This window comes from Cervus elaphus, chromosome X (genome assembly GCF_910594005.1).
Source record: "Cervus elaphus chromosome X, mCerEla1.1, whole genome shotgun sequence".
Taxonomy (NCBI): domain Eukaryota; kingdom Metazoa; phylum Chordata; class Mammalia; order Artiodactyla; family Cervidae; genus Cervus; species Cervus elaphus.
This window is the reverse complement of record NC_057848.1, coordinates 61,360,205-61,377,546: the sequence shown is the minus strand read 5'-3', so window position 1 is coordinate 61,377,546 and position 17,342 is coordinate 61,360,205. Positions and strand designations below refer to the sequence as shown.

At 39.8% G+C, this 17,342-nt stretch overlaps 2 non-coding genes across 2 annotated transcripts; both read right to left on the bottom strand.

Annotated features, from left to right (window-relative positions):
* Positions 1 to 1,775: 1,775 nt before the first annotated feature.
* TRNAY-AUA lies at positions 1,776 to 1,847 on the bottom strand. Its single transcript has one exon. It is a non-coding gene; the product is annotated as a tRNA-Tyr (tRNA).
* Positions 1,848 to 8,066: 6,219 nt separating this feature from the next.
* Positions 8,067 to 8,201, bottom strand: LOC122691110. Its single transcript, XR_006340347.1, has one exon. It is a non-coding gene; the product is annotated as a small nucleolar RNA SNORA48 (small nucleolar RNA).
* Positions 8,202 to 17,342: the final 9,141 nt, after the last annotated feature.

The following is a 17,342-nucleotide window of genomic DNA, read 5'->3' as shown; positions in this document are numbered from 1 at the left end:
CTCCTAGTCAAATGCAAACATTTGAATGAAAATGAAAAAACCATATGTCAAGAATCTCAAAGAGGGATTCCTACACAGAAAAGGATGTAGGACTTGATAAACTTTAAAATAGTATTCAACACAGATTCTATGGCTTAAATCTAGGAAGGTAAATTGACATAAGGCAAAGCAATATGTTGATTATTTAATTTCATAACTGCTCAGAGAGGGAGGAATTCATGTTACACTCTTCCCTTTAAAGAAGATGTTATGATGCGAACTGTGAACCAGACAGTGAAATTAGAAATGCTTACTTTGACAATGATAAAAAGTAACTAGGCTATGTATTTTCATAAATAAATGTGTTTTAATGTATATATACACAGATATATGTTTGGTACATGTGTATGTATGTATATATGTGTGTATCTGAATTATATATATTGTTGTTGTTGTTTAGTTGTTAAGTCGTGTCTGACTCTTTGTGACCCCATGGACTGTAAGCTCGTCAGGCTCCTCTGTCCATGGGATTTCCCAGGCAAGAATACTGGAGTGGGTTGCCATTTCCTTCTCTAGGGGATTTTCCCAACCTAGGGACTGAACTTGTCTCTTGTGTCTTGTGCTTGGCAGGTGGATTCTTATATATATATATATATATATTCTTATATATATATATATATTCTTATATTATATATATTCTTATATATATATATTAAATATAGACTTTGAAAATTGTCTCTCTGTAAAATGTTAAGCAACTTCTCTGAGTTTGTTTCCTCAATGATAAAATGAGAATGACCATATATCTAGTTTATAGGATTTCTGTGAAAGTTATATGGAATAACATGTAAATTGTTTAATTCTGTGTCTGATACATTAGGGTCTCAATAATCCACCTATATGTTTATTATTGGTATACATATCTTAGAGTCTTGTTAGGCAATGAAAGTCTGTTTTATTTAGCATTTAAATGTTCTTTCCAAGTTAAAGAGTTAAAGTGTTCTTCATACGAACTTAATTTTTCACCCTCTCCTTATTCTATACATTGACATTTAATTGAACAAGCTCCTTTGCTACCTAAAGCTACAACCAACATTGTTACAGAGTAGAAGTTTTAAACTGGATGAAAGGCCAGAAATTCCCTTTTATAAATGCTGACATTGGCTCAGATAAGTCATCTTGCTGTTGATGTTTTGTCATATCTTGTGATGGGAATGATATATGCATTCCACAAAAATATTGACTGTTATCTTTTTCTACAAATTGGCTTATTTCTAGCTCATGTTACACTGAGGTATATTAAATATGAGGTAATTCCACAAACAAGATAAACAGGAACTCCACCACATGATTTACAGTAAGTATTAATACAGTGTCCTGCCATGATAGTATATTCATTGTGCTGAATCTTTTTATGGTACATGGACGAGCCAGGTTTAGAAAGAACTATATAGAGTGACAATTGTCCTTCAAGAAGATTTTTAATTCTACCAATGGCAAGAATGAATGCTCTTAATTGGTTCTCTGTTTTGTTTTTTATAGTTTTAGCTCTATGCTAACAATTCCCAAGTCTACATTGACAAAATGGAACACTCCTCTGATACCTGCTGCTCATTTCCATTTGGTTGGAATTTAGCCAACCAGCTAAATAGAAAACGAAAGAAAGAAAGTGAAGTCGTTCAGTCGTGCCTGACTCTTTGCGACCCCATGGACTGTAGCCTACCCGGTTCTTCCATCCATGGGATTTTCCAGGCAAGAGTACTGTAGTTGATTGCCATTTCCTTCTCCAGGAGATCTTCCCAACCCAGGGATTGAACCTGGGTCTCCCACATTATAGGCAGACGCTTTACCATCTGAGCCACCAGGGAAGTCCAACCAGCTAAATAAACATGCCCAAAATATAACTTGTCATCTTCCTTAAAAGTCCTGCCCTTTCTCCTACATTTTCCATGTCATACATCCTGTCACTAAGACAGGATCTGTGAAGTCATTCTAGATTCCCTCTCTCTTTCTTAACCCCCTTTGGTCAACTACCTAAACTTCTGGACTTTACTCCTAGAAGTTTCTTCCAGCACCTAATCTCCATCTCCCCCAACCATTGCACTAGTTTAAGCTCATCATTTCTATGGGATCAACCTTACATTAGTCTATTTAATAATTTCCCTGTCCCTACCCTTATTTGCTTCGATGAATGCTCCATATATTGCCAGAAGAACCATCTAAAAGAGGAGCTTGACTATATGGCCCTTCTGCTAAAAACTTTTCAATAGCTCACTACTGTTCTCAAAGCTAAGTACAAGTTGTCTGACTTGGCAAACCTGGTTTTTGATGATCTGACATCTGTCTTTCCAGTCCTGTCTCTCACAACCTCTGACTTGCACTTGACCTTCCAGCGACACAGAAATGCATTCAATTCATTTAGAGTTGCCAAGTTTAGAAAATAGAAATATAGGACAGTTAATTAAATTTGAGTTTCAGATAAACACAATGAGTGCTTTTTTAGTGTGAATGTATCCCATGTAACGTGCTGTTTCTTACCTTTTCCTTAGTCCATGCTATCACATCTCCCTTTAATGCACTTGCCAGTTTTAAGGTTCAACTCAATTACTACCTCTTGGAGTGCATCTGTCCTCCACACTCCCTTCCACCAATCCTGAATGAATCAGGTATCTCTCTTATCAGCACATACTATAATTATAATTTTTTGAGTCTTCCTCTATCAGTGAGAATCCTTGAGGACAGGGACACTATCTCATGTGTCTCTGTATTGCCTTTGCCCAGTTTGAAGATAGATACATAGTAGATACTTTGTAAATATTTGATGAATAAATGATTCTCCTTATACTAATGGTTGGATTTTCTCTTTACACCCAATGGAAAGAATATTTTTACCACTGCACAAGAGAAAATAAGAAGAAAATCCAGGGTGGGATGGGATGGGAGGTGGGAGGTTGGAGGGAGGTTAAAGAGGGAGGGGACATATATATACCTATGGCTGAGTTATTTTGATATAGGGCAGAAATCAATACAATAATGTAAAGCAATTATCCTATGATTAAAAATAAATACATTTAAATTAAAAAAGAAAACTCTTTCTAAATTAGAGCCCCAAATTCAAAGTTAATAGAATAATATATTTTCCCTCAGAGATTGAAAAGTTAAATATAATAGAAATAAATTTTTCTTTTTTAAAAAAAAAACATTTTGAAATCTATTCTATTTCATGAGTTTTCAGCAGCTTCTTTGACCTCAAAACTATATGATGTAGTAGCTCATATCATCTGATTTTTTACTTATGTTCCCTTATATCTTTTAACATGTATTTTTCCATATTTCCAAGATCTACGGCCACTGGAAGCTGACAGACGTAATCCCAGCTAACTACCTAAGGAGGGACTCACACTAACACTTTAGTAAAGTATTCAGGACAAGTTCACTTGCCTGTTGACTGCATTTTACTTCGCTAAGGATAAGCTTTTACTTAGCACTTGAAAAAGAATGTGAGTATCCATCAAAAAGTGAGTCAGCTGCAAATTTGATATTCAACTCTATGCTTGTGGAGAAGACAGGTAAACACATTAATCAATGAGTAAGCAAAGGTTAGTCACAGCGAGGATCTGAACTCTAGGATGAAATTTCTGCTCCCAGTCTACCTTGTTTTCAAAGCATACTCTTTTGTAGTTCATTAAATTCTGCAACGATTCTTAAGCGGTAGAATATTCTCTAGGTTTAGTCATAGAAATTGCATCAAAATTTGCTTTGTACTGTACTCAAGACATCTTGCTGCTAGGTCTGGCTGCTGAACAAATACCTAAAAATGGAAGGATCTTGGGTTTCACGGGTTGCTTAAAAACATGTGGATGAGACTTTAGGGTGGTAGGGTTAGTGTGCTGGGGATGGTGAAACAAAGTACCACAAACTGGGTAAACTGGGCGTTTTGAAACCGTAGATATTGGTTGTCTCTCAGTTCTGGAGGCTAGAAATCTGAAATCATGGCATCGGCAGGGCTGGTCCCTTAGAAGGGTTCTCAGGGAGTTTCTGTTCCGTGCTCCTTTCCTAGCTTCTGGTGGCGGCCAGCAATCCTTTGCACACCCTGGCTTGTAGATACCTCATTGCAATGTCTGCCTCCACCTCTATGTGGTGTTTGTCCTGTGTCTGTGGTCTGCACATCATTTCCTTTTTCTGTAAGGACACCAGGCATATTGGATTCGAGCCCACAATAATGACTTGATTACATCTGCAAAGAACTTATTTTCAAATAAAGTCAATTTCACAGATACTGAGAATTAGAACTTCTTAACACATTGTGCATGCGTGTGCATGCATGCTCGGTTGTGTCCGACTCTGCGATCCCATGGACTATAGCCCACCAGGCTCCTCTGTTCATGGGATTTCCCAGGCAAGAATACTCGAGTGGCTAGCCACTGTCTTCTCTAGGGGATCTTCCTGACCCAGGGATCGAACTCGCGTCTCCTACATCTCCTGCATTGGCAGGCAAATTCTTTACTTCTAACGCCACCTGGGAAGCCCTCAACATGTGTTTTTTTTGGGGGGGTGACACAATTCAACCCATAACAATCTTCTTTTGCACACCCCCCAGTTCATGTACTTCTTGTGTACAAAATACATTAACTCCAGCCCAACATCCCCTAAAGTCTTAACCCATTCCAGCATCAATTTTAAGTCCAAAATATCACCTAAGTATAATCAATGGAAGTCTTAAATCTTATCCTATGCATCATTTAAATAAGTTATAGGTGAGACTCAGAATATGGTCCATCTTGGGGCAAAATTATTGTTCATCTATATACTTGTGAAACCTGGAAAAGAAATTTGCTTCAAATGTATAATTATAGAACAGGTTTAAGATAGACATGCTAGGGACTTCTTGGTGGCCCAGTGGTTGGGACACTGCACTTCCATCACAGGGGGCATGAGTTCTATTCCTGGTTTGGGAACTAGGATCATGCATGCCACAGGGCATGGCCAAATAAATAAATAAAAGTTATACGTCCTATTCTAAAAGGGAGAAATTGGAAGAAAAAAAAAGGTGTCAGTCTAAAAGTAAGTTCACAATAGGGCAGATTTCACTAGGTTCCAGGGCCTAGGACTAAATCTCTGTGACTTGATGCTCTTCCCTCTTATCCCTGGGCAGCAGCCTTACCTTCTGGAAACAAAGAGGCAATTCTGCCCCCTCGGCCTGTGCTCTCTCTGGCCTTTGCATCCATGGCTCTGCCCTTAGAGTCATGTTTCCTTCAGTTTGTCCCACCTCTGTCCCTTCCAATCTAGGCTAACTATGCCATGTTAGTATACTTCTCAAAAACCTGTCTTCCATGAATGTCAAGGGAATTCACACCATTTGATATGGGGTTTCCCCCAGAGCCTTCTGAGATCACCACATTCCTGTTGCTGACTTTTGCTGAGATGGTTGATTGGATCCATAAGGCACACACCTGAGTGATGTAGCCAATAGTTGTTCAGCCACACCTTTGACCTTATTTCCAGTCTATCTACATAGACAGAATTTTCCAAATCATTAAGTGTTGGTTGCTTTTTGCTTAATAATTTATTCCTTAATTTATATCTTTACTCTTACCTTTTAATAAAAGCAGTACAAAGGAAACAAGTTATATCTTCCACACTTTGTTTGAAAAACTTCTCAGTGAAATATCCAAGTTTATGGCTTTTTTTACATTTCCCCCAACAGCAAAACACAATTCAAACAAACTTTCTGCCACTCTATAATGTGGATTGCTTTTCCTTCAGTGCTCAATAATGCATTCATTTCTTTCTAAGGCCTCACCAGAAGTGCTTTTATTTTTTAATTTTTAATTATTTTTTTATTTTTAAATTTTTTTTATTTTTATTAGTTGGAGGCTAATTACTTCACAACATTGCAGTGGGTTTTGTCATACATTGACATGAATCAGCCATGGAGTTACATGTATTCCCCATCCCGATCCCCCCTCCCACCTCCCTCTCCACCCGATTTTAATATATTTTTATTTATATATTTATGGCTGTGCTAGGTCTTCATTGCTGCACATGGGCTTTCTCTAGTTGTAGTGATCGGGGACTACTCTCTAGTTGTGGTGCACAGGCTTCTCTTTGTGATGGTTTCTCTTGTTGCGGAGCATAGGCTCTAGGCACATGGGCTCAGCAGTTGTCGTACTTGGGCCAAGCTGCCCCACAGCAAGTGGGATCTTCTCGGAGCAGGGATCCAACCAATGTCTCCTGCATTGCAAAGTGGATTCTTAACTACCAGACCACCAGGGAAGCCCCCCATAACATTAATATGCCTGTAATATTCTATTTTTACCATCCTCTCTTAATGGTAATCCAAGTTTTTTTGATCAACACTTAAGAATTCTTCTAGCTTCTACCCATTCAGTTCAGTTCAGTTCAGTCACTCAGTCGTGTCCGACTCTTTGTGACCCCATGAATCTCAGCACACGAGGCCTCCCTGTCCATCACTGACTCCCAGAGCTTACTCAAACTCATGTCCATCGAGTCAGTGATGCCATCCAGTCATCTCATCCTCTGTTGTCCCCTTCTCCTCCTGTCCCCAATCCCTTCCAGCATCAGGGTTTTTTCCAGTGAGTCAACTCTTCACATAAGGTGGCCAAAGTATTGGAGTTTCAGTTTCAGCATCAGTCCTTCCAATGAACACCCAGGACTGATCTCCTTTAGGGTGGACTGGTTGGATCTCCTTGCAGTCCAAGGGACTCTCAAGAGTCTTCTCCAACACCACAGGTCAAAAGCATCAATTTTTTGGCACTCAGCTTTCTTCACAGTCCAACACTCACATCCATACATGACCACTGGAAAAACCACAGCCTTGACTAGATGGACCTTTGTTGGTAAAGTAATGTCTCTGTTTTTTTAATATGCTATCTAGATTGGGCATAACTTTCCTTCCAAGGAGTAAGCATCTTTTAATTTCATGGCTGCCATCACCATCTGCAGTGATTTTGGAGCCCAAAAAAATAAAGTCTGACACTGTTTCCACTCTACCCATTATCCAATTCCAAATCTGCTTCTATATTTTAGATATTTGTTACAGTAGCAACCAAAATCTGTATTAGTTTCCTTGGACTGCCAAAACAAAGTACTACAAACTGGAAGGCTAAAAACAATAGAAATGTATTGTCTCATAATTCTGGAGGTCAGAAGTCTGAAATCAAGATGTCAGCACTGTTGGGCTGCTTCTGAGTGTTCTAGGGAGAATCTGTTTCATGCTCTGCTCTAGCTTCTGGTGACACTTGCAAACTTCAGTGTTCCATGGGCCATAGGTACATCACTTGAATCTCTTTGTCTTCACATGGTATTCTCATCCTGTGTCTATGTCTTCACATTGTTTTCCCTCTCTTGTGAGGACACCAAGCATATTGGTTTAGGGTCCACCCTAATGACCTGGTTACATCTGGAAAGACGCTTTCTCCAAATAAGGCCATAGTTTCTGGGGGTTAGGACGTCAACATATCCTTTGTGGGACACAAACCTCACACAGGGAGGAATCTATCAACGTTCTGAAATTATATACAAAATTATGATTTTGTCTATAATTTTAGACAAAAATTATAGACAAAATTTTATGCACTTAGGAGAGAATTTTCTTGGCAAAATTTCCCATTTCCCTTACTTTCATCAGATTCTGAAAAGGATCCATACCCCAAAACATTAAGAGCCACAGTGATGATGAAAACAATGTTGAAGGGAAGGACACAAAGGGTCTTGGTCACAAAAGTTCTGTAGTGTTCTTTGAAAGTGACTATGTGACTTCAGGATGAACGTTGTGTTTCTGATTCATGACTCAAGAGTCTCTCTACTGCTGACTGTCTGTGAAGAGCCAAGTAGGGGAAAGTGAAAGGCCAACCAGACTCTTTTAACTTCAAGGCATGACTTCAAGTGCTTTGTCCTTTCCCATTTATGGCAAGCAATTATTCCTATTTCCTTATATATCTTCAAGAAATTATTCCAACTTCCTGACTTCATAATACGGATGTTGTAACATTTAACTGTATTGAAAAAATAAAAATTTTTAAAATTGCAGCATCTTCACTGAATAGAATGAAATCCTTTTTTTCCCTTGTGTCCAGGGCATGAGCCAAGCATGGGCACAAGCAAAAAGCCAAGTTGGGATAAACAAGGAGTTGTTTTGTCTCTGGTTAATATGAGACAGGCACCACCAACCAGGTGCCACTCTCCCCAGGTCAGGGATACACATGCCATTTTATGAGCTCAGCCCATTTTCATCTTGTTTACCATGTAAGTCACACATGCTGGGTGACAATTGTTCCACTTCCACAGAATTGGTAAGTTCCAAGAGATTTATTAAAATAAATGCTTTGGTTTAAAAGAGCGTGAGACCTTATAAAATATATATAGCAACCAGACATTTAGATATATGATTTAGGAATTAGGCAGAGATTTATAAGATTCTGATTTTTAACACTAATTATGTCTCATGACAATTACGTTTTAGGTTCTAAGTAGCAATTACTTATAGTTTGAAATGCATATGTTAAATACAAATATCTACTCCACTAACAACAATTTTAGCCCAAACTGAGCAATTTAACTGACTTGGCCATGGTAATGGTTAAATCAGTCATTCATGTAGATAGTTAAAGTATGTACTAATTAGATGACTAACTAGTGAATTTGTTAGTACATTTAAATTGGCATTTAAATTCAAAGTGACTTGAATACTTAAAGAAATGATCTTTCAGGAGCAGAGAGAAATTCAGTACATGTAACAGCATGATATGGCATAGTTGGTGAGAATGAGTAGCTGACCCTTAGCTACCTCCCTACTTCCTGCCTCCAATCCATTCTATCCTTCAAGACTGTCTTTCTTCAAGCATAGCTCTGATCATGTCAGCACACTTCTCAAAAATCATTAATGATTTCCCATTGGTCAGCACATTAGGTAGAAACTCCTCACTGTAGCATTTAAGACCTTGACATTTATTTTCTTTTATATCATCAAGATCCCCAGATATCTGGAAATTAACCAGTACAATTAGTAAACCATGGATCAAAAGAAATTATTGAAGGAAACTGGAAAATATTTTGAACTGAATGAAAACGTAAATACACCATATCACAATTTTGGGGACTTAGCTAAAGAAGTGCTTCGTGGGAAATTTATGTCATTAAATGCTTATATTAGAAAGGAAGAAAAGACTCAATTTGATAATATCAGCTCCTAACTTGAAAAATTATAAAAGTAAATTAAAACCAAGGCAAGAAGAATGATAGTATCACTAATAATATAGATACAAACAGAAATAAATGAAACTGAAATTAGAAAAACAATAAAGAGTAACAATGGAACAAAACAAGGGAGCTAAGAACTTTTTAAAAAAAGACTGTTATAAAACAATGGCTTTGAACACTGTCTTCATCAGCTTCAGTTCAGTCAGTTCAGTTCAGTCGCTCAGTCGTGTCCGACTCTTTGCGACCCCGTGAATCTCAGCACGCCGGGCCTCCCTGTCCATCACCAACTCCCCGAGTTTACTCAAACTCATGTCCATTGAGTTGGTGACGCCATCCAGCCATCTCAGCCTCTGTCATCCCCTTCTCCTCCTGCCCCCAATCCCTCCCAGCATCAGGGTATTTTCCAATGAGTCAACTCTTCGCATGAGGTGGCCAAAGTATTGGAGTTTCAGCTTCAGGATCAGTCCTTCCAATGAACACCCAGGACTGATCTCCTTTAGGATGGACTGGTTGGACCTCCTTGCAGTCCAAGGGACTCTCAAGAGTCTTCTCCAACACCACAGTTCAAAAGCATCAATTCTGCAGTGCTTAGCTTTCTTCACAGTCCAACTCTCACATCCATACATGACCACTGGAAAAACCATAGCCTTGACCAGATGGACCTTTGTTGGCAAAGTAATGTCTCTGCTTTTCAGTATGCTGTCTAGATTGGGCATAACTTTCCTTCCAAGGAGTAAGCGTCTTTTAATTTCATGGCTGCAATCACCATCTTCAGTGATTTTGGAGTCCCCCAAAATAAAGTCAGCCACTGTTTCCACTGTTTCCCCATCTATTTGCCAGGAAGTAATGGGACCAGATGCCATGATCTTAGTTGTCTGAATGCTGAACTTTAAGCCAACTTTTTCACTCTCCTCTTTCACTTTCATCAAGAGGCTTTTTAGTTCCTCTTTGCTTTCTGCCGTAAGGGTGGTGTCATCTGTGTATCTGAGGTTATTGATATTTCTCCCGGCAAGCTTGATTCCAGCTTGTGCTTCTTCCAGCCCAGCGTTTCTCATGATGTACTCTGCATATAAGTTAAATAAGCAGGGTGACAATATACAGCCTTGATGTGCTCCCTTTCCTATTTGGAACCAGTCTGTTGTTTCATGTCCAGTTCTACCTGTTGCTTCATGACCTGCATACAGGTTTCTCAAGAGGCAGGTCAGGTGGTCTGGTATTCCCATCTCTTTCAGAATTTTCCACAGTTTATTGTGATCCACACAGTCAAAGGCTTTGGCATAGTCAATAAAGCAGAAATAGATGTTTTTCTGGAACTCTCTTGCTTTTTTGATGATCCAGCAGATGTTGGCAATTTGATCTCTGGTTCCTTTGCCTTTTCTAAAACCAGCTTCATCAGTTTAGGCTCCTATAATAAGATACCATAAACTGAGTGACTTATCAACTGTAGAACTTTATGTCTCTTAGTTCTGAAGGCTAGAAGGGTGAGATCATGGTGTCAGCATGGTTGGATTCTGATGAGAGCCCTCTTCCAGGTTGCAGACTGTTAACTTCTCAGTATCCTTATTTGAACTGTGGTGTTGGAGAAGACTCTTGAGAGTCTCTTGGGCTGCAAGGAGATCCAACCAGTCCATCCTAAAGGAAATCAGTCTTGAATATTCATTGGAAGGACTGATGCTGAAGCTGAGACTCCAATACTTTGGCCACCTGATGCGAAGAACCGACTCATTGGAAAAGATCCTGATGCTGGGAAAGATTGAAGGCAGGAGGAGAGGGGGACAGCAGAGGATGAGATGGTTGGATGGCATCACCGACGTGATGGACATGAGTTTGAGTAAACTCCAGGAATTGGTGATGGACAGGGAGGCGTGGCGTGCTGCAGTCCATGGAGTCGCAGAGTCGGACACAACTGAGCGACTGAACTGAACTGACTGATCCTTACATGGAAGAAAGAGAACTAGCTAGCTCTCTGGCCTCTTTTAAAGGCACCCATTCATTAGGGCTCCATCTTCATGACCTAATTACCTCCCAAATACTTCACCTCCAAATATATAAGCATTTGGAGAAGACATAAATATTCAGTCCATGGCAGACACAGTTTAAATTATATGAAGCTGTGCATATAGAGGAAATGACATAGAATACAGGAGTTTGCAGAAAAGGCAAAAATGACAGGTTACTTAAAATCTTATACAGGTTACATAAAATCATATTCTTCTTACTATTGTAAGAAGAATGTCTTACAGTAGTAATTTGTTATGTTTAAAAGTGTAGAATAGTGATTAAATGATTTAGATCTAGTGCAAATGCATATAAAGGAAACAAGGTGATGACGTGGGAAAATTAGGAACAGTTTTAATTTTCCAAGAGGAAAATGCTAGCTAACTTATTAAATGACACTGGTAAAAAAAAATGGTATTGGGAAAGTCACTGGTACTTATTAATTCACTTGCACTTTTATTATTCTTTAAATTGAAGTATATTTTCACATGCATCCTTTTTTTGGAGAATGTGAAACCTACATTTTAAAAATAAAAAATGAAAGTATTAGAAAATATCCTGTTGCAAAGAAATAGATCATATGTATATATTTTACACCTAACAAAAAACATAGAAACACATTTGGATCAAAATGATTTGGTAAAATTCAGGGGCTGATTAATTTCAGAAAGTAGGCTACAGTCCAATAAAGAGAAAATGTTCACATAAGGAAAGAGGCTATGTAGTTGTACTTTTTAAAAAAAAGAAAGGAATGAAAGGAAGGAACAAAGGGAAAAGAGAAAGTAAAGTAAAGAACAAGGAACAAGCAACACAGTGATTAGAATATACTAAGGCACACAAAAGGGCTTTCCTGGTAGCTCAAATGGTTAAGAATCCACCTGCAATGCAGGAGAGCCTGGCTTGATTCCTGGGTCAGGTAGATCCCCTGGAAAAGGGATAAGCTACCCACTCCAGTATTCTTGGGCTTCCCAGGTGGCTCAGAAGGTAAAGAATCCACCCACAATGTGGGAGACCAGGGTTTGATCCCTGGATTGGGAAGATGCCCTGGAGGACAGCATGGCAACCCACTCCAATATTCTTAGCTGGAGAATCCCCATGGACAGAGGAACCTGGCGAGCTAGAGTCCATGAGGTTGCGAAGAGTTGGACATGACTGAGCAACTAAGCACAGCACAGCACAAGGCACACAAATAATTTCGAATCATATCAATAATCATTAATGACTTTGTTAGGTCAGTGTGTGAATGAAACCATGAAAATAGTGAAATAGTTGAGTGCAGAAAATGGGTATGTGAAATATAGCCAACAACAGAGCATATAACCTGCAGTAGAGAAAATTATCAAACTTATCAATTACAATACTTTTTACATGATATTTACTTTGTGAAAGATAATCATGAGTTGGGAAATTGTGTGTTGATAATAGTCTATGAAAGAAAATGATAAATGTTCTAATGAAAATGTTGCATCAGTCATAAGAAAATAAAAGTGCATTTTCAGGCACAAGTTGGAATTAATGCAGTAATGACTGAAGAATATCATTTTAAAATAACATCATTTATTTATTATGAGCTCTGACAAGAGACACATAAACAACATTCATAGTAATGAATGTGATAATTATAATTCCTCCTCCTCAAATTGCCCATATACTCTCCTTTGTATAAATATTGGATCCAATCATATCATGGAGAATATGATTTAGATGTAAATGTAATTTTACTTTTTGAAATACAAGTTAATACTTTTTCTGGAGAGAAAGCTTTAAAAAGGAGATGGATTCTTATCTGTGCAGCACTGTCTTTGAAAGTGTGAGGGAAGTTGGATGGCTACACATAGCTTACTAATTGGATTGCATTTCTTTTTCTTTCTAGTCAAATAAGCAATAGGCAAGCCAGAGGCTGGGTAGAATTCAGCAAGAGGTTGATCAATTTTTCTGCAAACAAACCATCTAGAGGATATGTATTTATTTTTGGCAGTCAAAATCACATTTAAAATATTTATAGTTATAAAGGTAACTCATACATATTTCCAAAATGTTGGAAAATCTTAAAACCATGAATAAGAAAATAAAGAAATAACTTATATTTCCACTAGTAGAGAAACTAAAGAGCCTCTTGCTGAGGGTTAGAGAGGAGAGTGAAAAAGTTGGTTTAAAACTCAACATTCAAAACACTAAGATAATGGCATTTGGTCCCATCACTTCATGACAAATAGAAGGGGAAAAAGTGGAAGCAGTGACAGATTTTATATTCTTGGGCTCCAAAATCACTGCAGACAGTGACTGAAGCCATGAAATTTAAAGACACTTGCTCCTGGGAATGAAAGCTATAACAAAACTAGACAGGGTATTAAAAAGCAGAGACATCAACTTTGTTGACAAATGTCCACATCGTCAAAGCTATGGTCTTTCCAATAGTCGTGTGCAGATGTGAGAGTTGGACCACAAAGAAGGCTGAGCACCGAAGAACTGATGCTTTTGAATTGTGGAGTTGGAGAGGACTTGAGAGTCCCTTGGACTTCAAGGAGATCACACCAGTCAATCCTAAAGGAAATCAACCCTGAATATTCATTGGAAGGACTGATGCTAAAGCTGAAGCTCCAATACTTTGGCCACTTGATGTAAACAGCCGACTCATTAGAAAAGTCCCTGAGGCTGGGAAAGATTGAGGACAGAAGGAGAAGGGGATGAAAGAAGTTAAGATGGTTGGATGGCATCACTGACTCAATGGACATGAGTTTGAGGAAATTCCAGGAGATACTGAAGGACAGGGAAGTCTGGCATGCTGCAGCCCATGGGGTCACAGAGAGTTGGACACGACTGAGCAACTGGACAACAACAGTAGAGAAATATATTGTTGACATTTTGCTGTATATTCTCCTAGTTGTATGTATGTCTATATTAGTACAAATGTGTCCCATAGCCTTTCAATACTAGTTATAATGTGAATGAGATTGAAATTTGAGGACGTTTGTCATGCCTTGATAATTTAGATTTTAAATTTGGATTATAGAACTTCTGCTTCTGGCCACAGTGGAGTGAGAGGAATGGAATCATACCTGATAAACCTAAAAATCCAGATATGAAACAACTTTCAACTGATTTGACATTGGGTCATGAAGGACACTTATCTCTAAGAAACGGAAAGCAAATGAATTAAGTCCTACAGTGCCCCAGTTTACACCTGGGTAGATAATGCAGGCCAATCCTCTGTCCTGGACAATCTGGTGGCAATGAAGACCAGCAGTCATAGCCACTGGACACCCACCTTCTAGTGTCCCAACAGCTCAGAAACCAAGGGAGGCAGCCTGAGCCAGGGACAATACCTGGATCATTTTTCAATGCATGCCCATGCCTAGCCCTTTAGCCATAGAGTCTCTGAGGTGATTAGTCCCAAGGATTGCCTCTCCAGTTGCCCCCTCCTTGTGGCTGTGCATTGCCTTCCACTCTTCACAGGTGCCCCTGACCTGTTTGAACTGGTAGACGTCGGTCCCCAACCCCACTCACTTACACAGCCCTAGCTTCTATGGAGAGGTTCACTCTGCACAGGAGCAACACCCCAGCCTCCAGCAAGCATCAAGACAGCTTCCAGTCCAGGGACATTCACAAGGGTGCCCTGCACCCCTAGAGGTGTCAAGAAACGTAGCTCATCCAAATGATGGAGGGTAGCACCTGTGCTCTTTCTAATAGGACACAATGGGTGGTGGGGAAGTGAACGCATGGTGTCTGGTACATGGCTGGCCCACTCCTCCAATTGACTTACCCACTCAGACCACACTGAGACTTCCAGCATTTGTGACCACAAATGCCGATTTCCCAGCCTGTTCTTTTTTAAAAAAATTAATTAATTTATTTTAATTGGAGGCTAATTACTTTACAATATTGTAGTGGTTTTTTCCATACATTGACATGAATCAGCCATGGGTGTACATGTGTTCCCCATCCTGAACCCCCCTCCCACCTCCCTCCCCATCCCATCCCTCAGGGTCATCCCAGTGCCTCAGCCCTGAGCACCCTGTCTCATGCATTGAACCTGGACTGGCGATCTGTTTCACATATGATAATATACATGTTTCAATGCTATTCTTGCAAATCATCCCACCCTCGCCTTCTCCCACAGAGTCCAAAAGTTTGTTCTTTACATCTGTGTCTCTTTTGCTGTCTTCCATATAGGGTCATCATTACCATCTTTCTAAATTCCATATATATGCATTAATATACTGTATTGGTGTTTTTCTTTCTGACTTACTTCACTCTGTATAATAGGCTCCAGTTTCATTCCCCTCGTGAGAACTGATTCAAATGCATTCTTTTTAATAGCTGAGTAATATTCCATTATGTATACGTACCACAGCTTTCTTATCCATTTGTCTGCCAGTGGACATCTAGGTTGCTTCCACGTCCTGGCTATTGTAAACAGTGCCCAGCCTATTCTTATAATGCATTCAGTACCACCCACCCAGGTTCCCCACCATCTCGTCTTCTGGCCCCTGAACTCTGGACTCAGAGAGCCCCACCAGCCTGCCTGGGCCTCTTCTGACTTGGTTTGGTAGGTGGTCTCTTTTCTGGACTCTGGCAATTGCTCTTGCCAGGATGCTCTTAACGACCCTCACTGACTGACTGTGTCCTGTCTGATCTTTTCCCCTGGCTCCTGGTCATTCTGGCTCAATGCTTGCTTCTTGAAACAAAGGGGAAAGGTCCTGCTGACATTAAATCCTGCCCTGAGGCATCCTTTTACTCAGGACTTCACTGCCTAAATCTGTCTTTATATGGGTGAGGAATTAAATTAATTTTCTGCTTAGCCTAATGAGAAAAGGGGAGACACAAATTAAAATAATGTTGATATAATATTTGGGGCTGTTCCACTGGGAGCAGGGCACAATCTTCAGAGAAGAGGAAGTGATAAGCTGATTAGCAGGCCACATTCCAGAGTTGGACAGAAGTGCACATGAAGGAAGACCACTGGAAGGGTGTGTAATGCAAGAAAGTGCCAGGCCCCAGGCAAAAGTGTCAGCTCCTGGGCACTTTTCAAGTCAGCTTTCAAGGAGCCCTGGGGCTCAGGCACAAGGGTCAGAGGTAAATTAAGGCCACACACACAATCCAGAAATCCAGTTTAATTCTCATTATCACCTTTCTTCTTTAGTCCTGCTTTTAGTATCTTGGCCACAGGGCCCTTCTTTCTGTTGCCATGATGCAGTACTGGGAAGAGAAATGAACTAAGAGACAAAAGGTCTGCCTTAGGCTAGGAGGAGTGGGGACAGCTTGGATCTCAGTGAATTCAGACCAGGGATCCAGTCCTAGCTTTGTCACTTACTGGATATGTGATACTGGGTCCATGACCAAGTGGCCAATATGAGCCTTAGGTTCTTCATTTGTGAAGCAGGTTTAACAAGCCCTGACTTGTGGGACTGTCAAGCACATGGCCTGGCATTTAATGGACCTTTAATAATAACAATAATTCTAATATGATTTTGACCCTAGACTCTATCATTCTCCTGGGATTGTGTGTGTGTGTGTGTGTACGCGGGTGCTCCATGGCATCTCAGAGAATATACGGCACTCTCTGACATAAAACAAGTGAACCTCAAATGTTTCTTTGTAACAAAATTCAGTAAATTTTCCTTGCTAGTAGGTATAATCTTTAACTTGGATATTGGGTGGTCTTCCCCAGCTGAATGCAACCCAAAACTCCCAGAATTTGAGTCAAGGACTAACCCTTTCCTTCCTCCCAACTGCTCTTCCATCCAAATGACTATTTTCATTCGTTTCACCCCTATCGAAGATCTAGCCCTTGCTTAGGGTTGGCCAAATTACACTGATGACAACTTATTAATAATTAAATGTCCTTTCAGTGCCATGGGCTCTGTTTCTCCTAGCAGGGAAAAAGTGCCAGCCTCTGGGCACTGCTTCAAAGAAATATCAGCCTTTTCTCAGGAAATCCTTTTAGACGATGTGTACAGAACACCAAGTTTGTACACTGTATTTAGTGGTGTGGGGACAGAAGGCAGGACATCTTCCACACCTGCTCCAGGTGGAGAGTGGGCTCTGTTTCTCCATGATCCCAGAGGAACTGCCAGGGGCAATTTTCCATTCTAGGCTTTTCTCTCACCTCTAAGACCCACCTATAAGCACAAATAAGCCAG